This window comes from Pimephales promelas, chromosome 10, assembly GCF_988280905.1.
Source record: "Pimephales promelas chromosome 10, fPimPro1.hap1.1, whole genome shotgun sequence".
Lineage (NCBI taxonomy): Eukaryota > Metazoa > Chordata > Actinopteri > Cypriniformes > Leuciscidae > Pimephales > Pimephales promelas.
The window spans coordinates 24,534,146-24,561,398 of NC_142778.1; the positions used below are offsets into that span (position 1 = coordinate 24,534,146).

The 27,253-nt window shown below is 40.4% G+C and overlaps 2 long non-coding RNA genes across 2 annotated transcripts in view; both read right to left on the reverse strand.

Moving 5' to 3' along the window:
* Nucleotides 1-27,253, reverse strand: part of LOC120462070 (uncharacterized) — a 94,570-nt gene continuing 67,317 nt past the window's right edge. Inside the window, exon 6 of the long non-coding RNA XR_005618302.2 lies at nucleotides 1-585. This is a non-coding gene — a long non-coding RNA (uncharacterized LOC120462070). The remainder of the gene's footprint in view (nucleotides 586-27,253) is intronic.
* Nucleotides 9,899-12,353, reverse strand: LOC120485977 (uncharacterized). The gene is made up of 3 exons (XR_005624082.2): nucleotides 11,769-12,353; nucleotides 11,055-11,165; nucleotides 9,899-10,880 (listed from the first exon to the last, which is right to left on the reverse strand). It is a non-coding gene; the product is annotated as an uncharacterized LOC120485977 (long non-coding RNA).

Here is a 27,253-nt window from a genome sequence, read left to right on the forward strand (position 1 = left end):
TCCATAAGGGGGGGAAATACTATGGATTTGAACTATCAACAACTGGGTGAACTATCCCTTTCAGCTAAATTATGCACTATGGCCACCTGGCAATAAAAAACCTGCCATCAATTACTCACTCTCATGTTTTTCCAAACCTGTATGACTTTCTTTCTTTCTTCTGTAACACAGAAGCAGATTGTTTGAAGAAATGCCCATAGCGCAAGGCATGCAAGCTGTCAAGCTGAAAAAAGAAGAAGCCATGAACACTTTGGAAGAGACCAAAATCATTTTTTATCATTTTGAAAATCCTTTTTACTGCAAATGAGATTTGAGAACTATATGGTTAACACAAGCAAAATGAATTGTAGCAAAGTTAAAGTCTCAGGGAAGAAGGAGGCGAACATTCAGCATAATGTTAATGATCAAAATGAACAATGAAAGATCAACAATACGAAAGTAAAAAAAAAAAAAAAAACACAACATAAAGTCCAGGCCTGGTCCTCTCACGTCTTGCACTGTATTTACTCCTCCATTTATCCTGCCGGATCTCCTTCCGTGAGACTCCAGACCAGTCCGCTCCGTTCCCAAGGCTCTCGGCCTCGCCTTGCTCGAATTATAAAAAAAAAACATTATACAAATTGTAAACATTAATAAACTGAACACAATTATAAATTCCACACTTTTGTTTTTGCCCCCATTTATTTTTCATGAGCTGAACTCAAAGATCTTAGACTTTTTCTATGTACAGAAAATGCCTATTTCTCTCAATACCATTCAAGAATCTGTCTAAATTTGTGTTAGTGAGCACTTCTCCTTTTGCCGAGATAATCCATCCACCTGACAGATGTGGCATATCAAGATGCTGATTAGACAACATTATTATTGCACAGGTGTGCCTTAGGGTGGCCACAATAAAATGCCACTTTAAAATGTGCAGTTTTACTGTATTGGAAGGTACAGTATGTTGAATGTTGATTTCTCTAACATAAGCCTAAGCATAAGTACATCGAACCGGCCTCACAACCGCAGACCACATGTAACCACACCACACCAGCCCAGGACCTCCACATCCAGCATCTTAACCTCCAAGATCGTCTGAGACCTGCCACCCGGAGACCTGCTGCAACTCCAAATCATTTCTGTGCAAACTGTCAGAAACAGAAATTTCTGTACAAACTGTCTCATGGACGCTCATCTGCATGAGTTTCGTCGTCCTCATCGGGGTCTCGACCTGACTGCAGTTCGTCGCCATAACCAACGTTGGCCTTTTATTCTGGCCAGCCTACGGCACACCTGTGCAATAATCATGCAGTCACTAACACAGATTTAGACAGATTTGTGAACAATATTTGAGAGAAATAGGCCTTTTGTGCACATAGAAAAAGTCTTAGATCCTTGAGTTAAGCTCATGAAAAATGTGGGTAAAATCAAAAGCATTTAATTTTGTTCAATGTAGTTGTCTCTGCATATTGAGATGGTATAAGTATTTTAAAATTGAAAATATGGCTTTGAAGTCACTGATGCGAGACATTGTTTGAAGAGGAGACTTCTTATTTTAGGTACCAATCCATTAATGAAGAACCACAGGATATTTGGTCTCTCATTACCAAAGTAATGAGTTTTCTGAAGTAACATCTGAGATACTGTACAGACAGGAAAGATCACAAGGACAAAGCAATATGTAGTTTTTCATTTTGTTTAATTTACACGTTATTCATTTGTTAATGTGATTTTGATGAAAAACTTGAGGTGGTTTTGTGACAAAAACTGCAATGTCCATAATAAATACGATTTTTAAAGAAAATCCATTTACATCATTAACCAAACCAACTATTCAAAATGTAAAATGAGTTCTGGAAACACAGATGTGAAGTGAATAATAGTTCTTTGGTCCATATGGAGCCCGGCAACAAATAGAAAATGATTTTATCCATGTATTCAGTCATTCCTCCAAAATAGAATCCATTAGAAAAGAAAGAGTTTAGGAGATAACACGCCGAATGGGGAATGAAAAATGTAATTGCTCTATGAATCAAGAGAAATCTGCTGCAATTCCTCATACACACAGTAGGACTCGGATAAGAATGGTCCTGGGAACAAAGGGCAGAGAGGCTCATCTTTTTTTTTTTTCTCAACTATCTCATGCATAACACAGTTCTCATGGTTTTCTGTCTAACCGAAACACACTTAACTAGATGTAGCGTAGTTTTTACCCATTGAAATGTCACAGGAATGTTTCACCAATACATGTACAGCAATATGCTAATGAACTCCACCGATCATGTTCATAACTTTACAACAGTATATACTGGAAATTACTTAAGCTTCAAACAAATAACAATTAAAGTCCTGATGGTCAAACTGAGACAAATCTGTTAGGCTTCCCAGCTTCATGAAAGCTGAAAGATACCAACATCGAAAAATATATATTTGAAAATCATATTTTAAATCTGAGTGCATTACAGTAATTGAATGTTTGATATCAGCTGTTTTGTTGTATTATGTCATTTAAATATAATAATATTACGGTCACACTTTAGATCAGGGTCCAATTCTCACTCACCTCAATAAACTCCTATTTACTGCTTATTATTGCTTATGTTAGTAAGGTTGTTGCTAAAGTTTAGGTATTGGATAGAATTAAGTTGCTGAAAATTCAGTGTTGCCAGCATATAAATACAAAGTAAATTAAAATTTAAAATATAGTGGAAAATTATCATTTTAAATTGTAATAATATTTCACAATTGTATCATATTTACTTTTGGATCAAACAAATGCACCCATGCAATTAGAGACTTCTTTCAAAAACAAAACAATATATTATTTTTTGAAAGGTAGTGTATAGGCTAAATGTAATGCAGAGTGATCTCAAAACAAAGGAGAGCTGGATCCAAATGCAGTTATTTTATTAAACAGAATATAAATATCAAAACACAGGAACTGTCAAAACAAAATGAGCCCCAAAACATCGACAAGACTAGGGCTGCACTATTTGGGGAAAATGTCATATTGGGATTATTGCGGTCAATATTGCGATTGCGATATGCAATATGGTTTGGTTTCATGAGTAAACTTGCTTGGTTCTCAAGGAAAATGTGCACACACAGATTAGTGATAATGCTGGAATGTGTATTTCTCAACTCAAACTAGCAAACAACAACTAAATGATTAATAACACCAATGATCAATAAGCCATTGATGTCTGGATAAAAATGTCTGGACATTCCTGTCTAACAGGTAGGACATTTACAGACATTGAATTAAGTTCTACAGTCTGCGCTGCAAACATTATACATTAGAATAATGCTTATTTAAGTTACAAAAGTTCTTTAGTCAAGGGCAATGTTACCCATTAAACCAATAATCTGTTTGTCTGACGCAGAGTTTCCTTCCTTGTACATCGTCTGTCATTTTAACGTCGTAATACCTAATACATTCCTCTTTTCGAGATTTGCATGAAAAAGTAGAATTTATTAAATGCAATATTTTCCATTATCATAATTTTGATTTACATAAAATTACTTAAAAGGCAAAGATAAGTTACATTTAAAAAAAATACTATACATCAAGTATTATTCAAAAATCCTTCCACTACCTGGAAGATCTATTATCTATTAAAATCACTGCACTCTTTGTGGGACAATAATGATGAGGTAAATTTGACCTTTTAAGGTCCATTTTCTGTCTCCATTTGAAGTAAAATAAAAGATAAATATCTTCCTTAAATTTTCTTTCATCCAACTTAAGTGCTATTACATTAGCAATGCAAGAACATTATTTTCCAGCCAAATGGAATACATATTGAATCATTAAATATTTCTATTCCCTTTGTCAACCTGATGCTGATGGTAAAATGAGTCACAATTCGAGATTGCAATCAAAATCCTAGTGCCAAATGGCAGGCTAGATATTTCCTACATGCCTTAGCTGCTGCATAAGAGAAGTCTCCCAATAAAGCAAGCACATTGATTCATCCCAATAGGTCAAAACAGATGAAGCCACCAGACGTCCAAGCTGCCTGCGACATAGTGTGAGATTAATAGAGTCTCAGAGACCTCTCTTAATGGGAACATTCATATATGCACACATTGAAAGTCTGCTCCCCATCTCTTCAGTCTGTGTGTGTTTAGTAGCATGTGGAAGCAATCAGCCAACACTAGGATTTTCTATATAGCATAAAGACTGAGAGACTAGTTGTACTCCTCCTCTCCATGTCCCTTTCCTTGTTTGGCTATTTATTTGTCTCATATGTCAATTGTTTTTTGTTTTTTTTTTTCTGCCTGAAGCTGTGGTCGTTCAAAATCACCTTCTCATATTCTTAAACAGAGACACACACAGATTCACCAGCCCTGCACAATTCTCAACCTCTTAAAGTACAAATACACAGACTGATCCTATATTGGCTGGTTTTGTTAAGACGAGCGTCACTACTAAGGATTTTCATCTGCCAGCCCTAGCAATCACCCAGAACAACCTTGGGGTCACGCTCTTTTGACCCATAAGACACCGCAGAGGAAGCAACCAGAACACCATAAAATTGATGGTTTAATTTTACATGAGAGAGAAACAATCATGTTTTCAGAAAATGCATCTTTTATTTTTTCATAGCCCATCTTAAAATGATGCCAAATTAACCGTGAGAGAGCTCAACACTTTCTTCTAGATCACTATTCTAAGTCATGCTAAATAACATTTTTTTTTCAGAGAGTAACCCTCATCATCACAGACAGTCTAACAGAGAGAGCTATGTCTTCCAGCCATTGGTGACAGGGTCATTGTTTAAACAGACACACATGTGAACCTTCGGCTTGAATACTCAATAACAGCAATGAAACTTTATACCCTGTGCACCTAAAGTTGCCCATCTTGCAATGATATGGCCACTGTGTCATATGGCAATGATTTGCTTGGAAAGTTAACCAACACAGCTATTATAATGGTTTAAGTAAATGATACACAGAGCAACTTGAATTCCTCATTGGGGAAATAATAACAATAATGGTCTTTATTTGCTTACAATTTAGAGGTTTCAAGCAGAAAGTATGCAGTTAGGTGGCCAGGACCTCAGGGAACTAACAACAACCAATTGATACTCAAACAATTAGAACAATTATAGCACTAGAATATGAATTAATAATGATAGATTAAGCAACAGTGTCTTAAAGGGTTAGTTCACCCAAAAATGAAAATTCTGTCAGTATTTACTCACCCTCATGTTGTTCCAAACCTCTATGTGTTTATTTGTTCTGCTGAACACAAAGGAATATATTTGGAAGAGTGTTTTAATCAAAAAAGATCTCATTCCCCATTGACTAGTATGTATTTTTCCTACTATGGTAGTCAATGGGGAATGAGATCTGTTTGATTAAAACATTCTTACAAATATGTTCCTTTGTGTTCAACAGAACAAATAAATATATAGAGATTTGGAACAACATGAGGGTGAGTAAATACTGACCGAATTTTTTAATTTTTGGGTGAACTAACCCTTCAAATTGTTTAAATTAAAGGATCAGTTCACACATCCAAATTACTGTAAAATTGTCTTACAATTTACTCAACCCCATGTCATCTACGATGTTTGTCTTTCTTTCTTCAGTCAAAAAGAAATTAAGGTTTTTGATAAAAACAATCCAGGATTTTTCTCCATATAGTGGACTTCAATGGCAACCAATGGTCCAAACTGCAATTTCAATTCAGCTTTAAAGGGCTCTACACAATCCCAGCCAAGGAATAAGGGTCTTATCTACAAATACAATCTGTCATTTTCTAAAAAAAACATAAGAAAAATGTATAACCACAAATACTCATCTTGCAGTAACTCTGCGATGCGCCCCGCATTACATAGTCACGTTGGAAAGGTCACGCATGACGTAGGCAGAATTACCATGGTAGGATGAAAAACTTCCATCTAATTTTCGCCTCCAACTTCAAAATCGCCTGACATCGTAGGTTTACTTTTTTTTGTAAAGGGCATTTGACTTAGTCTTTGCACGTTCACTTTGTAAACACTGGATCGGTACTTTCGCCTACGTCGCGATTTACTTTTCGAACTTGATTACGTAATGGTCGGGGCATTGCAGAGCCCTGCAAGATGAGCATTTGTCGTTAAAAAATATGTACCTTTTTTTAATGAAAGATCAGTTCTGCATATAAGACCCTTATTCCTTGGATCGTGTAGAGCCCTATAATGTAATGCAGAAGTACTTAAAATAGCATTAGAAGGAAGAAATGGATCAAAATATGATAACACATTAAAAGATTCAGTTTTATATTCTCATAACAATGCAAAGTAATAATCTATTTATTTTAGTAAAAAGAAGATGTGTTTAAAGGTCTTCATTTGATGTCCTCATCCTCATATTGTATGGGAGCAGTCTTCCATGGTTGTTCCTTATGAATTTCCTCCCAGTGGCATTTTACAGGGGGTCTAAACTAGATTATAATGTTACTGCACTTTTTGTGCAGCTTGTTAAAGTTGGTTTGAAAGGCACATGTATAATTTTCATCACTGTATAATTGAAAGCTTCTTAAAGACAATCTAATACAAGCGTTCTGCCTTTCGTCTCAGATCAGAGGCTGATTCATGACTCCCTGTAGTCACATCCCACTGGGATATATCCAGATGTACAGTAATTGTATAGCTACTGTAAATCATGAGTACAACAAATAAAGCCTTCACTGGAATACATCTCAGTATGTAATCATAGAAATGTAAATACAGCTGCATTCATAATGCCTACTTCTTTATGGTGATGTCATATTCCTTTTTTTTAGACCTTCCATAGACCTTTTTTTTTTAGTTTATGGACATGATGTAAACAGATGAATAAGTGTAATACGGAAATAAAAGTAAGAGAATAACAACAAGAACACTATAAATCATCTTGTTATGTATGTAACCCTTGTTCCCTGGGGTTCTTGTTGTCGGAGAGTTCCCTGATGAATTAGGATCAAGCTAGGGAGCCAACTGCCTTTGAGAGAATTAAAAACGAGGCAATGAAGCGCAGATATAAAAAGTGGAAATAAACAATGCATGACGCTTTTTGCTGAGGAGCCGAACAGAGTCGGGTCCTCCGTGAAGGTACAGCAACATGGCGAAGGGACGACACATCTCCGTTCCCTGTACTCAGGGAACAAGGGTTACATACGTAACCGAGACGTTCCCTTTAGTCCTGGGAAGTCCAACGTGTTGTCGGGGAGTTCCCTGACGAATTGGGATCCCTAACAAAACGCCATGGTGGTGGCCCCTTCCAGCACCCAGCTAAGCTACCAAAAGCAGTTTCTCAAATTGCGGGAGCTAGCTTGGGAGTCACACTGCTGTTCCACTCAGTGGACATTGGATAACACTGGGAAAGCGTGCCCTAACCCGTCACAAGGAAGGGAACGCTACGGAAGCCAGCCGCCTGATGAAGGCCTGGAATACACATATGGACTAGCCCAGGGGGATAGTGCAGTCCCTGAGGTAGTCCCAATCCAAAGGAAGTGGGAGCGTACTCAACAAGGACAACAGAACGAGTCTGTCAAGTGGATGACACGGCTGAACTGCACGTGGCATTATGGGTCACTAAAGAGACCACTGGACAAAACACCCAGTCTACACAACAACTCCTTTAGAAGTAGTAGACCTGGCGCCGGCGGTCCGCCATGCTTGGCACCGAAGGGGTGATGGAGGAACTCATGAGGCTAGCCAACATAGGGCCCCAACGGAGCAAAAAGACGCACGTATCCGGCTGAGGCACAGAGTGGCGTAGCAAGCTGACACAACCTATTCCCTCGCACCACTGGCCGTATAGCGAGTACTCGGGAGGAAACAGGTTCCACACATAGGCTATAAAATCTAGCGAACGTGTTTGGTGTCGCCCAGCCTGCAGCTCTACAAATGTCTGTCAGCGATGCGCCTTGGGCCAAAGCCCAGGAGGTGGCAACACCTCTAGTAGAGTGAGCGCGCAACCTGGGAGGACAAGGCTCACCCGTAGCTTCATACGCTCGGGTGATAGCATCCACTAACCAGTGAGCTAACCTCTGCTTGGATACAGCCTTCCTCTTCTGCTGGCCTACGTAACAGACAAAGAGCTGATCTGAGGTCCTGAAGCTTTGCGTCCTGTCAATGTAAACCCACAGGGTGCGGATGGGACAAAGAAAAGCCAGGGCTGGGTCTGCCTCCTCCTGGGGCAGTGCATGTAGGTTCACGAAGGGAGTGGTAGGAACCTTGGGCACATATCCGGGCCGGGGTTTCAATATCACCTGAGAAAGGCCTGGTCCGAACTCTAAGCATGATTCTTCGACCAAAAAAAGCCTGCAGATCCCCGACCCTCTTAAAAGAGGCCAAAGCCAACAGGAGCGCTGTCTTAATAGACAGGATATTCAGCTCCACTGTCAGCAAAGGCTCAAAGGGAAGATTTTGAAGAGCTCTCAGTACCAGAGCTAGGTCCCAAGCTCTGGTTCTTGGTGTTCCTCCCGTGCAAAACCCGAGGTGGATTTAACCTCCTAGCACCATTAAAAAAATCTGATGATCAGGTCATGCTTCCCCACGGACTTACCTTCTACTACATCGTGATGTGCGGCTATTGCAGCAACATACACTTTGAGGGTGGAGGGAGACAGCCTTCGCTCCAACCCATCTTGTAGGAAGGAAAGCATGACTCTGATTGGGCAAGTCCGGGGGTCCTCCTGACGGGAGGAAGACCAATCAACGAATAGGTTCCACTTTAAAGCATAGAGGAGCCTCATAGAGGGGACTATGAAGTGATGGTGATGGTGGCAGAAGTGATGGTGTTTACCACTGCCTGTGGTAGATCACCTAGAACCTCCGTGTCCCATCCAGGGACCAGAAATGGAGTTTCCAGAGGTCTGGACGTGGGTGCCATAGAGCACCCCGCCTTTGAGAAAGGAGGTCCTTCTTCAGAGGAATCGGCCAAGGAGAAGCTGTCGCGAGGAGTTCTGTGAACCAAGTCTTGGTGGGCCAATACGGCGCCACTAACAGGACCTGCTCCTCGTCCTCCCTGACTTTGCACAGAGTCTGTGCAAGAAGGCTGACTGGGGGAAACGCATACTTGCGGAGGTCCTAGGGCCCACTGTGAGCCAGGGCGTCCATGCCGAGGGTCCCCTCGGATAGGGAGTAAAACCACTGGCAATGGGTCGTGTCCGGAGAGGCAAACAGGTCCACTTGTGCGACTCTGAAAACACTCCAGATCAGCTGAACCTCCTGGTTACATGATACAGTTTTCTCAATCGCTTGGGTGGATCGGGACAGTTTGATCAAAACTGATTAGTTGATTCTCAATGAAATTGCCAAACTCACCACAACTTCTAACATTATTTTATTGTGTGAGCCATCACATGCAAAACGATGCATTTATAGTTATATAAATCTGTCAGTTAAGCATGTATACCCAGGTGAAAAGGAAATGTATTTAAAATGTACTTATTTTGATATACTTAATGTATTTTAAGTGCACCGTATTAAATATGTATTAAATGTGCTAAATTGAAACAACTTCAAGTATATTAAGTGTACTTTAATATGTATTTAAGTTCAATTTTAAGGTAATAGTAATATATTTTATTATATTAAATTGTGCTAAAATGGAACCATTTTAAGTACATTTAATGTAATATAATAGCACTTATTTAAAGTGTATTTTAATACACTTTAAATCGATTTTAGAAATACAGCATTAGTATATTTTAGCTTCACATTAATGCGTTCTAAGTATATTTTAAATATAATTTCAGCTTATTAATAATGTATTTGTAGAACAATATAGGACCCACTATTAACATATTAAAAATATATTTTTTCCAAAAACCATTTAATATAAAAATAATATATTTTAATGTATTAAAAATACAGTTAAACATTTTAATTCAACAAAACCCAGTAAAAAAATATTTCTACAAAACACACAAACACTCTTTGAAAGATAAACTTTAATGCACTACATCAGTAAAGCATTATGAAAACTAAACAAAATACATTAACATAAAATGCATTGATTTGCAGAGGTATTAAACAGAACAAAAAATAAATAAATAAATAAATAAACTAACTGAAAGGAGTAGTTCACTTTTTAAAAAAAAAACTTTTGCTGATAATTTACTCACCCCCATGTCTTCCAAGATGTCCATGTCTTTCTTTCTTCAGTCGAAAAGGAATTAAGGTTTTTGATGAAAACATTCCAGGATTTTTCTCCATATAATGGACTTCACTGGGAACAAAACGGTTCAAGGTCCAATGGCTAACAGTCAATTTGTCGTGAAAGCATGAGAATTGCTCAATTGCGAGAGTCTCGTGCTGAATGCTTGAGAGTTGGCAGCCCTGACAAATCTTTTTTCAAGTCAATTCATTCATTTCGTTCGTTGAATGAACCTAATGACTCAGAAAAAGATTTGTTAATTTTGATGAACGAGTTTGAATAGGAGAGTTATGAACATGCATAACAGAACAGAGCATGGCGACCATTTGAGCTTATAAAACTTAAACGTTGTTTTTTTTTTTTTTTTAAATGACCGATCGTTTCGCTTGATAAGACCCTTATTCATCGTCTGGAATCGTTTAAAGCCCTTTGAACAGTTTGCACAGAAACTGCCTTTTGGACCTTGAACCGTTTGGTTCCCAATGAAGTCCATATGGAGAAAATCCTGAAATGTTTTCATCAAAAACCTTAATTTCTTTTCAACTGAAGAAAGAATGACATGGATATCTTGGCATGGGGGTGGGTAAGTTATCAGCAAAAGTTTTTTTTTTTTTTAAGTGAACTAATCCTTTAAGTCAAACAAAGTGAAATACAATAGCAAAAAGTAAAGTGGCCAAGTCGTGAGTAAAAAGAGAAGTTCGTGACTTGTTCAGTCTGCCATAGACTCTTTTGGGGACATCAGAACCACCGAGGGAAATCTGGAAAGAATAAAAAAAACAAGCATTAGTATAAACTTGTTCGTTTATAATTCTAATAAAAAGCTGTCACTTTGTTACTTAATTCAGAACACTTACTGAAGTATTAATGCACAAAAGTCAGATATAATTATTATAACAAATAGGATTTTTCTTTATCATAAAGAATTTTCTTACCATGTCTGAGGTTTCAGGAAGACAGCTCAGATGATCTTGGGCTTGAGCTGAATGAACCTCGTTTCATGGACTCCAGGGCCTCTTTTAGAGATGATAGTATCCCTGGAAGCTCTACAAAAAAAAAATAAAGTTGCATGTTATACAAAGTTAGGGCAGAACAAACACTAGTTTGTGTTCTTCATATATAATTTGTATTTTGTTTAAATGGTAAAACATATTTAATGAACCATTACTGTAACTTCCACGCTATTATTGAAGTAATTATTCATTATTAATAAAGACAGAACATTCTATTGAAAGTTACAAGTTGGTGACAGCTGATAACTTAGTAACTAATAATTAATTAGATTTTACTATGAATTAAATATCACAAATGTGAAAGTTTTATTAGAGCTTAAAATATATTATAATATTTAAAACACAAGAAGTTACTTAGGGACAATCAAGCCTGTCGTGTAATCACCATTAATAACCTTTTTTCTGAAAACACAGTGTGCAATGTTTTTATAGTTGCATTATGTCACTGTCTAGATCTATAACAATTAAGTTGATAGACGTCAATGGATAGACGTTAATGGATAAACTCGCTTTAGTGTCAAATCAACAGAAACGCCAGTAATCCACAGAACATCGTCATCAACTTCTGAAAATATTTTCTAAACCCAAAGTGAGAATAAAGCCAATTACACTAATCACTTAAACTAATAAACTTACCACCAAGAAGTAAGATCTTTTCTGGCAGTATCTTGCTCTGTCCATGTCGTGGCGGCGCAGCTCTGCGTTGTCCTCTTCACTGCTAAATTGTTCGCGGGAGCTGACGACCTGGTAATCTGCTCGTGTGTTCTCTTAATATTAGATCGGTGCTATCCACATTCACTAGGTCCGAGTCAGTGAAATAACAAAGCAAAATTTGGAAAATACATGATTTCTGTTGAGATATCCGTCCGAAGCTAATGGAATACCACAGACAGTCAGTATCCGTTGTCCGCGCCCCGCCCAACATGTAAGTTCAAATGGCAGTGTGTGATTGGACGATTGCCGGCAAGCTTGTTTTGAAAAGATTGGCTCTGATTGGTCCAAATGAATGCAACTGGAAATATTAACTAACATCCACAAAAAAGAAACAACTCTGTTAATATAAACCTAACATGCTTTATAACAAGTTTTTTTATTCATTTTGACTAAACAAATGTAAGAGTCAAGCTTTAAGAAATTTATTTTGTTTTTCTAGTATGTACACCTGATCTTTTATGTTGATGTGTGCACGTACTGGTATTCACTTGTTTTGTGGAAAAGACTATTTGATTAATTAATGCAGAAGTATAGAAGTGCATTACTTGTTAGTCAAATTTTAGTGCTTTTCATAATTATAACAAATTAATTTAAAAAAGTAGTATTACAAGTATTACAAAAAGTGTGGTAGTTTTTGGTATATTTCTTAAAAGCTTAACTGAGCACATATTTATAATTAAAGTGCTACTTCTAGTCTTTGTAGAAATATACAATTAATTTCGATACATGTTTAATTGCCTTCATGTTAGGAAGGGAATTAAAGGGACTTGAATTTTTAAACTTGAAGTGAACACAAAAATACTTTAATTTAGCAACAAGTATGCTTTCTGTAAATACACTAAAACTTCACTAAAACTGTGTTTGTTTTTAGCATATTTCTAAAAGTGTAATTAAGTGTATATTTATTATCATTGCGTTTCTAGTAAAACATTTTTAAATATAATTAAAATATGTTTGTATTTAGCATATTTCTTAAAAATGTAATTAAATACCAATGTACTTCTAGTACACTTTTTAGAAACATATTTAAAGCATGATTGTCATTAGCATATTTATTAAAAATATAATTAAGCACACATTTATTACCAATGTACTAATAATATACTTTTTTAGAAATACATTAAAAGTATGCTTTTCTATAGTGTATTTCTTAAAAGTGTATTTAAACATATATTTATTACCAATGTACTTCTAATATACTTTTTAGAAATACATTTAAAGTATAATTATCATTAGCATATTTATTAAAAATATAATAAAGCATACATTTATTACCAATATATTACTAATATACTTTTTATAAATACATTAAAAGTATGCTTTTCTATAGTATATTTCTTAAAAGTGTAATTAAATATATATTTATTACCAATGTACTTCTAGTATACTTTTTAGAAATATACTAAAATGCAATAAAATACATTTTTAGTACACTTTAAATAAGCATGTTGTAAATACAAATGTATTATAAACACACTATTTGTATTTCAAATATATTTTTAATACATTTAATACAACGTCTTTTTCACCTGGGTATTCCATATATATCTGACATGGGATGTTTGTAATCTATATGTTAAATTGCCAAGTATACCTGTCATTGTAAGGAAATAGTAATCACAATCTTAATCAACCAATTAAGTTTGTAACAAACAACTGTGAATTTTCAGTTTACATGTAACACAGTGGTGTCAACAACAAAAGTAGAACAAACATGAAATTTGTATAACAAATGTTGCAATGGTGAATTTAAAATAATGGTTTTCTATTTTAATATATTTTTAAAAAATGTAATTTATTCCTGTGATGGTAAAAGGGAATTTTCAGCATCAATACTCCAGTCTTCAATCTCACATGATCCTTCAGAAATAATTCTGATTGGCTGCTCATGAAAAATTTATTTCTTATCAATGTTGAAAACTGTTGTGCAGATTGATATTTTTGTTGAAACTGTGATACATTTTTTTTCATGAAATAGAAATAATTAATTTCATGAATATAAAATTCAAAGGAACATTCAATGAAAATATAAATCTTTTGTGTTGGAGCATGAATTAAAAAGTTTGATTGATATACATTTATGAAGACATGTTATAGAATTCTGTTCCATCAAACAGTTGCTCTTTCAGTTTAGAGAATTTTAAGACTGTTTTGAAAAATGTGCCAACGCGATTGTGAAAAGATTAATACAGTTGAATTAATTTATATGTAGCTTTACATAACACATTTTTCTTTCTTGCATAATAAAACCAGAGATAAATGACATAAAATATATACGAAAAGGAGAAGAGTCTTGAATGTGACTCAGGTTGAAAGCTTGAATTGGCCACAGAATATAAAATATCTCATTGATTAAATATTTGAAACCAAATAAAGTGTGCTCTAGTCCTTTGCCTCTTTATGTCATTAATTTAGCCCTGCATCTGTTTTCCATCTGTTAATCAGGCCCAAAATGTATTACAGTCAATTCTTTCCTAACTCACATTAGGCCTAAGGAGGTCATTCAAGTTTACACTCTTATGTGTACAAAAAAAACCTCAAACAGCATATGCATCTAACTGTCCGTGCCTTCCTCTAAATACCATTTTAGACATGTCCATATGTGTCAATGGATCTAAGTACACTCAAATTGTATATTTGGAAAGCATAGTCGGAGCATATGTGGATAATCTGTCGTCATATTAGTACACATGAGTTGCTACATGTTTCCATGTGGCTCAGCAGGAAGATTTTATGTCTGTTTTTTAGAAGCTCACAAAGAACAAGAAGTCACATGTTGACTGCAGAACAACATTTTCATAAAAAAGAGTGGACTGTAAATGGAAGTGTTTTCTAATTTTACGTCCAAATGTAATTTATTTCTAAGACGGCAAAGCTGAATTTTCAGCATCATTACTCCAGTCTTCACTGTCAAGTGATTCTACAGAAATCGTGTACTTTCGTTTAGACGTAACGTTGCGTGAGTGTGTGTGTGTGTGTCTGAGTGTGTGTGTGCGTGTGTGTGTGTGAATGTGCTTGTATTTGCTTGTGTATAAACGAGAAAGAAATGCTAGAATGAAGCAAAGGTAAAAAGACAATAACGATAAGAAGAAACATATAGCAGATTGGAGTCAAATGGGAGTCAAATGCACGGTCAAATGACGCAGCTTTTGATGTCACAATATGGGACACACGCTGGGGTCATAGTGCACAGAACGTGATCCGTCCATGGATCCGTCAATGAGCCATCGGAAGACGTAACTATCAATCGCAGATCTACAGCAGCCATATCATTATCCAGCAGCCATATCACCCTGTAGCCCAAGACTGGTTGCCCACTGAAGCTAAGCAGGGCTGAGCCTGGTTAGTACCTGGATGGGAGACCTTCTGAGAAAGCCAGGTTGCTGCTGGAAGAGGTGTTAGTGAGGCCAGCAGGGGGTGCTCACCCTGTGGTCTGTGTGGGTCCTAACGCCCCAGTATAGTAATGGGGATACTATACTGTCAAAAGAGCACCGTCCTTCGGATGAGACGTTAAACCGAGGTCCTGACTCTCTGTGGTCATTAAAAATCCCAGGATGTCTTTCGAAAGAGTAGGGGTGTAACCCCGGCATCCTGGCCAAATTTGCCCAGTGGCCTCTGTCCATCATGGCCTCCTAATCATCCCCATATATATACCAATTGGCTTCATCACTGTCTCCTCTCCACCAGTAAGCTGGTGTGTGGTGAGCGTTCTGGCGCACTATGGCAGCCGTCGCATCATCCAGGTGGATGCTGCACACTGGTGGTGGTTGAGGAGATTCCCCCCTCTATGTGAAGCGCTTTGAGTGTCCAGAAAGGCGCTATATAAATGTGATGAATTATTATTATTATTATTATTATTACAGAAAGTGTGAAAAGACGTGCAATGCATTTTTGTGATTTTTTTTTTGTAAACGCATATTACGCAATTTGTACAGACTCATTAGATGGTGAAAACAACGCAACATTAGCATGTTGGAGGCTTGATCTGAACATGTTACATCTCTGGTTTTGTAAGCAAAAAGAATGATTACGTAAGCTAGCCATTTGGTGTTCAGTTTCTATAGGCTCTTAAAGGGATACTCCACTTATTTTGGAAATAGGCTAATTTTACCGCTCCCCCAGAGTTACAGTAAACAGTTGGGTTTTACCGTTTTCGAATGTATTCAGATGATTTTTTGATATTTAGAAGAATATCAGTAACCAGACAGTTTCTGGTCTCATTGACTTCCATAGTGTATTTTTCCTACTATGGAAGTCAATGAGACCAGAAACTGTCTGGTTACTGATATTCTTCTAAATATCAGAAAATCGGCTGAATGGATTTGAAAACGGTAAAACTCAACTGTTTAACTCTGGGGTAGTGGTAAAATGAGCCTATTTCCAAAAAAAGTGGAGAATCCCTTTACTGTAAACAGACACACGCAAACCAGAGCGCCGGTGTTCTGTCGATTTTTGCTGCCTTGTCGAAAAATGCTACCGTAGCGCAAATTGATCACAGAATGCCGATTAAAGTCGTATGAAATACAATTCTAATACAATTCTAAGTTATGAGTAGCTACTGTATACTGTAGATTACTGTTTTTATTTTTAAAACGGTGTGAAAAGTAAAAATTATCATAAAATATTCATCTTTGACTTGTCAAAGTACACCTTTTCTTATAGTAACTGAAACTTTCAGTTATTCCTTTTCAGCTGTCTGACTGTACAAATATTCATATGGTAGTAAGCATTTTTTAAAGGGAAATTATACTGTACATTATAACAGGAAAATGTACCTTTTGTAAAAAAAAAAAAAAAAAAAAACTGTGAGTCTGCACATGCGCATAACCGGTAAGTAGGAAATCTCGATGGGTAGCATGAATTGTCAGAACACCGGCGCTCCAGCCGGTCTTAGAGGGTTAAGGTGAAGCACACAAAGTTTTTCAGCCACAAAGAAACTTTCTTCATCTCTTTGGTCAGTTTTTGAGCGACTTCATCTTTAGTTTTCCCATGGGTATAGCACCGTATCATCAGCATAATGATTTTACTCTTACACACAGTTAGCAGGTCATAATGTAAACAGCAGGGGGCCCAGAATGGAACCTTGTGGCGCTCCCATGCTGTATGGTCTTAAGGATGATTTTATATTGTCGACCGCAACACATTGTTGTCTGTCATTAAGGTAAGCTCGAATCCATGCTATTGTGCTAGTGTCCAAGAGAAAACACAGATGTGAAGCTGGTGATTAACTGTGTCAAAGGCCTCTCTCAAGTCCAGAAAGATTGCCCCTACCAAACCTTCACCATCAAGACTGAATTTAATAATAATAATAATAATAATAATGTAATAATAATAATAATTCATTACATTTATATAGCACTTTTCTCGGCACTCAAAGCGCTTTACATAGAGAGGGGGATCTCCTCAACCACCACCAGTGTGCAGCATCCACTTGGATGATGCCACAGCAGCCATAGTACGCCAGAACCCTCACCACACACCAGCTTACTGGTGGAGAGGAGACAGTGATGAAGCCAATTGGTATATATATGGGAATGATTAGGAGGCCCCTGCTGGCCTCACTAACACCTCTTCCAGCAGCAACCTGGCTTTCTCAGAAGGTCTCCCATCCAGGTACTAACCAGGCTCAGCCCTGCTTAGCTTCAGTGGGCAACCAGTCTTGGGCTACAGGCTGATATGGCTGCTGGCCATATCACCCTCCACTAATGTCTTCTAGTAAGTAACAGCACGTGGACTCTGTGGAGTATCTATTCCAAAACCCAAACTGATGGGGATGTAATGCATCAATCTGGTCGAGATGCTCCACTAGCTGCGATCACAAAGGCTCTGTCCCCTCTATTCTTTAACCTTGATCTGGGGAAAGACAAAAGTCTGATCACCAGACCTCAGGTTTCATGTGGGATTGTGTGGACAGAGTAGCTCAGACAAAAAGCTTGGTGCCAGATTATTTATGGATTCAAAAACAAAGAGAAGAATTTTAAACTCAATTCTGAAATGCACAGGAAGCCAATGCAGTGATTTTACAGTAAGATAGGTGAAACATGATTAAATTTACGTTTTCTTTTGAAGAACTTTGCCGCAGAATTCTGTTCTAATTGGAGACGAGCAATAGAGTATGTGGGTATGCCATAGTAAAGAGAGTTGCAATAATCCAACCGTGATGTAATGAGCGCATGGTCAGCAATCTCTAAGCTTTTCTTAGAGAGAGAGAGGATTTGATCTTAGAGAGAAGACATAGCTGTAAAAAACAAGAACTAATCACCTCATCTATTTGTTTTTCAAATTTGAGGTTCTGATCCCAGAGAACACCTAAATTCTTAATGCAGGATGAAGTTGGATAAATATAATCCAGATCAATGCTACTGCCATTATGGTTATCATAGGGGCCAAAGACTGTAACCTCGGTTTTGGATTCATTCAAAAAATAAGACATTTTGAGAAAACCACATTTTTTACTTCTTCTGGGCAGGCAAAAAGAGATAGAGCAGTATCTTTGTTTCGTTTCAGAGGAAAATACATTTGTGTATCATCTGCATAGCAATGGAATGATACACCATGCTTTCTGAAAATGGAGTCCAGAGGAAGTAAATACATGGAAAAAAAAAAAAGAAAGGGTGCAAGAATAGACCCCTGCTGCACTCCACGGGAGTGTTGGGCTGGCAAGGAGCAAAAATTACCCAGTTTGACCGAGAAAATTCTATTTGTTAGAAACGATCTAAACCAAATGAGGACAGTTCCCTATATGCCTACACATTATTCTAGTCGGGATAAAAGAGTTTTATGATCAATAGTCCCTTTAAAAGCTTGATTTTCACCACAGGGGGACTTTACAGTAATGTTTCTTTTTTACAGTAAATATTACAGACCCCCAAACTCATACATACATAAGATAGATAGATAGATAGATAGATAGATAGATAGATAGATAGATAGATAGATAGATAGATAGATAGATAGATAGATAGATAGATAGATAGATAGATAGATAGATAGATAGATAGATAGATAGATAGATAGATAGATAGATAGATAGATAGATAGATAGATAGATAGATAGATAGATAGATGCCAAAAGCTGCACAAGTCAAAACATAAAATACTATTGTAATTATCACAACATCACTAATTTAAGTCTTTAGGACCCTGTTCAACAGCTCAGCGACTGAGAAGAACAGAGGGTGACATATAGTATGTACTCCATCACACATACTAATGAATCCAGAGATCAAAGCAAACACCCTCTGTGAAAAAACACATTAAATGGGAAACTGCCTCATAGTGAAAGACTATTCCTCTCCGAGGAGCAGTGTCAATGGGTGCAGGAGAACAGGGATCACACTTTTGGATGGTAAAATTAGCCAGAGTTCTGGACAGGCGTCCCACTGGCCTATAACTGATGGGGGGATCCTGGGGGGACTGGAGACCTCTACAAAACTTTCACCTCTTTTGTCATTTATGATCTAGCCCTATTTCCTCTGTCTGTCTAGTCTCAAATTACCTGCAGTGTTTTAAGTTCAAATTTCAAAGGAGCACTGATGCTACTTTAGCATAATCAAACATTCTGCTATTTCTACTGAAGAGTCATTGTTGTGATTTAATTTGAATGTTGAATGCACATTGTATGAATGATTCTTCAATTAGAGGACCTTTTCCGCAGCACTGCATGATTTGGATTTTTTTTAAAGATTGATTATTGATATGATTTTAAAAGATTAAAAAAAAGATATTAAAAAATAAAAATAAAATGATTCGTGGACAGATTATAATAATGCTTTTGTACCTCTATTTAAACAAAGATTACATAATTTAAAGAAGTTTCTTATTTAAAAAAAAAAATGTAAAACTGAAAAACCACCCATGTCAACCAAGATATTTTATATCAAACTGTGGTATTCCCTACCTCTCTTATGTCTCTCTCTAATTAAGGATATTTCTGTTCACTATTGCGTTATGCTATTTTCCTCAGTCCTTCAATGAATATCTTCTGTTGTTCTCAAAACAGCAGTAAGCCAAAGCAATTTGTCACAGAACAGAATGGCACAGACGGGTGAGTTTGAACAAGGTTTATTGAATGACAGTCACAGGATGGTAAGTAGCGTGCTAGTTGAAGTTGATGAGAGTATGAACAGTCTGATGATGTTTTCCTTATCTGAACAGGAACGGATGAATGGAGAGCTGACCGGAACAGCGGAGCTTGGAGACTGAAGAGGACTGGCAGCAGACGGGGACCAGGGACCGGAACAGACGGGAGAATGACGGGTGGGAGATACAATGCAGGTAAGTGGTATCAGGAACGTAATGTAGCGATAGCGAGTCTGTAATCGTGGTTGAGACGAGACCAGACAGTGAGTGACTGAATGAGGTGAGTATATATGGAGTGGATGATAGTCCGGATAAGTGATGGCAGGTGGTGACGACAGGTGATGATGATTAGTAGTCAGGGGAACCGGAACGAGTGGGCGGAGTGCAGGTATCTGGTGCTGACGCAGATGGATCCGTGACAGTACCCCCCCCCCCACGGCCAGCTCCAGCTGGCGGGCGGGACCGACGACGGGGACGGCCACGGCCCCTGGGTGCAGGACGACCTGGATGGGCCGAATGGAAGTCCTGGAGTAGGGTGGGATCAAGAATGTCCTCCCGCTGAACCCAACATCTCTCTTCCACCCCAAAACCTTCCCAATCGACGAGGTATTCCAGAAGGCCGCCCCGTCGCCGGGAGTCGAGGATCTCTCGCACTTGGTAGATGTTATCATCCTCCGGATCCACAGGAGGAGGGGGCACGTCCGCAGCACCAGACCCTGGGGAGGAAGGAGTGAGAGGATTAGTATAGGGTTTGAGGAGGGAGACATGGAATGTAGGTGCGATGCGGTAGTGAGCTGGAAGAGTGAGTCGATAGGTGACGGGGTTGATCTGCCTCTGTATGGCGAACGGACCGATGTATCTGGGACTCAGCTTACGACAGGGCTGTCGGAGACGGATGTCCCGGGTGGAGAGCCAGACCAGTTGACCCGGATGGTATTGGGGAGTTGAGGCACGTCGAACATCCGCCTGGGTCTTGTGTCTGCGAACAGCCCGCTGGAGGTGAGTGTGGGCTGAGTCCCAGACCCTCTCGCTCGTCTGGAACCAGTGGTGGACTGCTGGAACATCTGATGGTTCACCGGACCAGGGAAACAGTGGAGGTTGGTACCCGAGTATGCACTGGAAGGGTGTGAGCCCTGTGGTGGATTGACGGAGAGAGTTTTGTGCATACTCGGCCCACGGCAGGTAGCGGCTCCAGCAGTCCTGATGGTCGTGGCAGTATGACCTTAAGTATCTCCCGATTTCCTGAATCTTCCGCTCAGTCTGGCCGTTGGACTGGGGGTGGTATCCTGACGTAAGACTAACGGAAACGCCCAGGAGATTGAAGAAGGCCTTCCATACACGGGAGATAAATTGTGGACCTCTGTCAGATACGACATCCTCGGGGATTCCAAAGTTCCTGAAAACGTATTGGAATAGTGCTTCAGCAGTCTCAAAGGCAGTGGGAAGGCCAGGGAGAGGAATGAGTTTGCAGGCCTTGGAGAATCGGTCGACTACCACAAGAATGCAGGTATGATTGTGGGAACGGGGAAGGTCGGTGACAAAGTCGACCCCCAGATGGGACCAGGGTCGAGTGGGAATTGGTAGGGGAGTGAGCTTGCCTTCAGGAAGATGACGGGGAACCTTGGCCATGGCACAGACTGAGCATCCCCTGACGTATCGGGAGATATCCTGGGCCATACCCGGCCACCAGTAACGCTGTTGGACGAGCGAGAGAGTTCCTTGGCTGCCTGGGTGTCCAGAGCCCGGAGAGGTATGTACTGAGTCCATGAGGGACAGGCGTAGGCGTGTCGGGACGTAAACCCGTCCCTCTGGACCTCCCGGCGGAGCAGGTTCGGCTTGAGTGGCATCTGAAATGTGATCGTCCATACTCCACTGAATGGGACTGACGACGATGGCTGGAGGGAGGATGGTCTCGGGACTTAGAGGAGGAGAGTTGGGCTGGAACTGTCGTGATAATGCGTCTGCTTTTACATTTTTGTGTCCAGGGCGGTAGGTAACAGAGAAGTTGAAGCGGGTGAAAAAGAGGGCCCAGCGAGCTTGACGGGGATTGAGTCTTCTAGCCTCCCGGAGGTATTCGAGATTCCGGTGGTCCGTGATAACTGTAAATGGATGTTGAGCCCCCTCCAGCCAGTGTCTCCATTCCTCCAAGGCCAGTTTGATGGCTAGCAGCTCTCGGTTGCCGATATCATAGTTCTGCTCCGCCGGGGACAGTTTCTTGGAATAGAAGGCACATGGATGGAGTTGCAAAGGAGTCCCCTGCCGCTGAGAAAGAACCGCTCCTACCCCAGAGGTGGAGGCATCCACTTCCACGATGAAGGGTAGAGCTGGATTGGGAAGGGAGAGGGTAGGAGCGGAGCTGAAGGCCCTTTTCAAGCTGTCAAACGCCCGTGTGGAGTCGGTGTTCCAGGACAGAGACTTGGCCCCGCCCTTGAGGAGATTAGTGAGAGGGAAGCAGGTCTGACTGAAGTTTTTGATGAAGCGGCGATAGAAGTTAGCAAACCCAAGGAACCGTTGAAGGTCTTTCCGAGAGGTGGGTTGTGGCCAGTTGTTAACGGCATCCACCTTCCTCTGGTCCATGGTTATACCGCGGGGAGTGATGAGGTAGCCCAGGAACTGAACGGTGGTTCGATGGAATTCGCACTTTTCTAATTTCAGGAAGAGTTGATGGTCTCTGAGGCGTTGGAGTACGGTTTGGACATGGCGGATATGAGTGGGTAGATCGGGAGAGTATATGAGGATATCATCGATATAGATGATGACAAATTGGTGTAGTAGGTCTCTGAAGATCTCGTTCATGAACCCCTGGAACACGGCGGGTGCGTTGGACAATCCGAAGGGCATGACGAGGTACTCGTAGTGCCCCGCGGGGGTGATGAACGCTGTCTTCCACTCGTCACCTTCACGGATGCGGATGAGATTGTATGCGCTCCGGAGATCGAGTTTGGAGTAGACAGTAGACCCACGGAGTTGTTCCAGAGCGGCGGGGACCAGAGGAAGGGGATAGCGGTATTTGACGGTGGATTGATTGAGAATACGGTAATCGATGCAGGGGCGCAAGCCTCCGTCCTTCTTGCCCACGAAGAAGAAGCTTGATGCGGCAGGGGACGTGGATGGTCGAATAAATCCTTGACTTAAGGCTTCCTGGATGTACTCCTCCATGGCCTTCTGCTCCGGGATGGACAGAGAATAGATCTTACCTCGCGGTAGGACCGCCCCAGGCAGCAGGTCGATCGCACAGTCCCATGGCCGATGAGGTGGTAAAGTGGTTGCCAGCTGTTTATCAAAGATCTCCTGGAACGCCCGGTAAGGTGGAGGAATGGCCGTGGGGGGCACAGCAGAAGAATCTTCCACGGAGGTGGCGGAGAGGGAGATTTCCTGAACCGGAGTGACTGGACGGATAATGGACTTGGAAATGGCAGGCAGACAATGATTGTGGCATTCTTCACCCCACTGTAGGACCTCACCGGTTGACCATTGAATATGTGGTGAATGGAGTTCCAACCACGGGCGTCCCAGGATGATCTCAGCCGTCGAGCCCTCCAGCACCAGAAAGGAAATTGCCTCCTTGTGAAGCCAGCCGATCTCCAGCCCTAGATCCGGGCTGCGGTGTCCAATCCGGCCACGGCCAAGAGGTTTTCCGACGATGGATTGAACGTGAAGGGTGTGAGGAATGGTACGTTGCTTCGTTTGGAGCCGATGGAGAGTGGTGAGTGAAATGAAGTTACCGGCGGATCCGGAGTCAATTAGCGCTTGAACTGGAAGGGAACGATTCATATATGTGATAGTAGCAGATGTATATTTCATATTCGATATGGATAGGGGTAACTGAACTGTACTCACTGCGGGTCGAGGTGGACGAATGGGACAGGTGGATAACATATGTCCAGCAGCTCCGCAATATAGACAAAGTCCGTTGGTTATACGGCGATTGCGCTCGGAGATCGGTAGGCGAGCAGACCCGATCTCCATCGGCTCTGGTGCTGGAGGACTGTAAGCGGCAGATGGGCGAGGAGGCGGAGGTGCAGGGCTATCTAGCTGGCAGGCAGTGCGGCGTTGGTCGATGCGGATGGATCGCTGTATAATGCTCTCGATACCCACTGTGTCGTCGTAGATGGCTAATTGGAGACGAATGTCGGGATTCAGACCGTGACGGTATGCAGTGATAAGTGCAGACTCATTCCATCCCAGCGAAGCGGCGAGGGTCCGGAACTGGAGAGCATATGCAGCCACTGACGATCTCCCTTGCTTCAAACGAAACAGCTGATCCTGCACGGAGATCGAGTGCAGAGATTGTGAGAACACTTCCAGGAAGTGATTGGAGAATGAGGCGAAGGTTCTGGTGACGGGCCCACGATCTTTCCATAGGGCATGAGCCCATTGAAGAGCCCGACCCCGGAGAAGGGAGATAAAGAAAGCGACCTTCGATTCTTCAGTGGGGAACGAGGATGGAATCATTTTTATGTAGAGCTCGCACTGCAGAAGGAAGCCGCTGCACTCCTCCTCCTCGCCAGAGAAGGGCGCTGGTTGGGCCATGGGACATACAGAGGCAGCAGCAGAGGAAAAGGCTACGGTGGAAGTAGCGAGCACAGATGCACTAGTCCGGGGAAGAGGTGCTGTCGATGGGGAACTCGTGCCCGTGGTGGTTGCGGGCGTAGGTTGAAGCATGTTTTAGGTGGGTCTGGTCTTCTGTCACAGAACAGAATGGCACAGACGGGTGAGTTTGAACAAGGTTTATTGAATGACAGTCACAGGATGGTAAGTAGCGTGCTAGTTGAAGTTGATGAGAGTATGAACAGTCTGATGATGTTTTCCTTATCTGAACAGGAACGGATGAATGGAGAGCTGACCGGAACAGCGGAGCTTGGAGACTGAAGAGGACTGGCAGCAGACGGGGACCAGGGACCGGAACAGACGGGAGAATGACGGGTGGGAGATACAATGCAGGTAAGTGGTATCAGGAACGTAATGTAGCGATAGCGAGTCTGTAATCGTGGTTGAGACGAGACCAGACAGTGAGTGACTGAATGAGGTGAGTATATATGGAGTGGATGATAGTCCGGATAAGTGATGGCAGGTGGTGACGACAGGTGATGATGATTAGTAGTCAGGGGAACCGGAACGAGTGGGCGGAGTGCAGGTATCTGGTGCTGACGCAGATGGATCCGTGACACAATTAGCCTAAGCATTCACCGGAGCTTACTTAACTATAATAAGACAGAGCGTTAAATTAAAAAATACCAATCTTATGTTACAGTGAAAAATCCTTGCCCTCAAATGAACCTGGTTTTAATTTCCTGAACAGTCAATTTTCTGGTCGATGAAAAATTCCAGTTGCACAAAGCTGCTAAGGGGTTCCCAGGGTATACTAACCCCAAAATGATGGAATATTTTCTCACAACCATTAGTTTTACCAAAAAGAAAAAAAAGAGCAATGGAAGCTAACACAATGGCCATAACCTGAAGTTGTAAAGAGAGACTGTGACCTACAGTCAAAAACAGCTTACCATTCAACAATGAAAAGTTACTTTTACATTTATCAATTTATCAGACACTTTTATCCACAATAACTTTGACAACACAAGATATTCATTCTAAAAGGACAATAATTTATAAAGTGCTGCAATAAGCCTATTCTAGATGCTCTTAAGCTACACAGTGTTGATACACCGGTAAATACTTAATACTAGCCCGTTCTCATCCCAAGGTGTCATCTAACTGACGCAAATGGCATCCTTTAGTGTCAATATGAGATGCGCCTCCTAGTGGTTTAACCCTAACCCTACCCCAGACCTAAACCTACCCGCGTCATTTACAGTAACTGACTCTAAAGGTTGCCATGTCCGTCGGATTTAGACGCATGGTGAAGCGTCAGTTAGATCAGTGTTTCCCAACCCTGTTCCTGGCGGCACACCAACACTGCGTGTTTTCTTTGTCTCCCTAATCAAACACACCCGATTCAACCCATCAGCTCATTAACCCACCTGATTATGAGCTGATGGGTTGAGTCAGGTGTGTTTGATAAGGGAGACAAAGAAAACACGCAGTGTTGGTGTGCCGCCAGGAACAGGGTTGGGAAACACTGAGTTAGATGACACCCTAGGATGAGCGTCATCTAACTGATGCTAAAGGTTGCCATGTGCGTCGGATTTAGACGCATGGTCAAAAGCGTCAGTTAGATGGCGCCCTAGGACGAGCATCATCTAACTGATGCTAAAGGTTGCCATGTGTGTTGGATTTAGACGCATGGTCAAAAGTGTCAGTTATGACGCCCTAGGATGAGAATGCATTGCAATACTAAACTTCATGTTCGGATAACTTTAAAATGCTCAAATCCAACAAAATGAAAAGAAGTTTAGCGAACCCTGTCTTTTGCATTAATACAGCTTTTATTCACGAGTGTGTGACCAGCAGATATTGCAATTTGCAAACAATATTCAAATTCAGCACAAAGCACAAACAAGCTGTTTCTGCTTCATGGCATTTCCTTAAGTATAGAAACATCCTGTTCTCTACTTATCAATGCTAAACAGATTCAGTAGCCAGAATCGCTGGCATGTGTGCATCATATTAGCGTAAAAGCCAGGCCTCCTCTCCTATGTCCCTGAGTCTCGTTCATTCTCAGCTAAAGCCCAATCTCATTAAGCATTGCCTCATCTGGTGCACATATATCACCCTCTTCTAAACTGCTTTCTAAACACAACACACTGACTGTTTACATGCCTGACTTATCGAATCAAGGCTGACGAGGTGTGCATTAATTAAATAATGGCAAAACAATTAAAGGATTTCAATAGTTTTCAGATATGTCTGTATAAAAGACCCAAGAGAGCTAGATAACAATGACTGAAATGAACCATAACAGACAGTAAACAAAAATGCATCAACAGTCTGGTTTGATTTCTTTGTAAAATTAATTCCAGACCACCTCAGGAACAAGAAATAAATATCTCATAGAGAGTATTTTAGTATCAATCAACAAAAAACAAAACTAAAATCAATCAGTATTTTAGTATAGTATCTCTGAGATATGGCATTTAGTTTATTTATTGAGATTTAGTTTATAGTTTTTATTTTCAACTGGATTTTATTGTATATATTTTACGTTTTTTAATTTAATTAAAATTTTTAGTAATTTCGGTAATTTCGTTGTGTGTTTTTGTCATACGAGTAGGAGGGCTATATGGTTCTTTATCAGCATGACTGTGTTACATGTCAGTTTGTGTTTGGACTTTCTGTTTGCATTTGTTCAGTTTCCCGCCACTCTTTTGTTTCCATGGTCACTGTCTTCATTAGTTCATTTGGTTCAGCTTTGTGTAATTCATTAT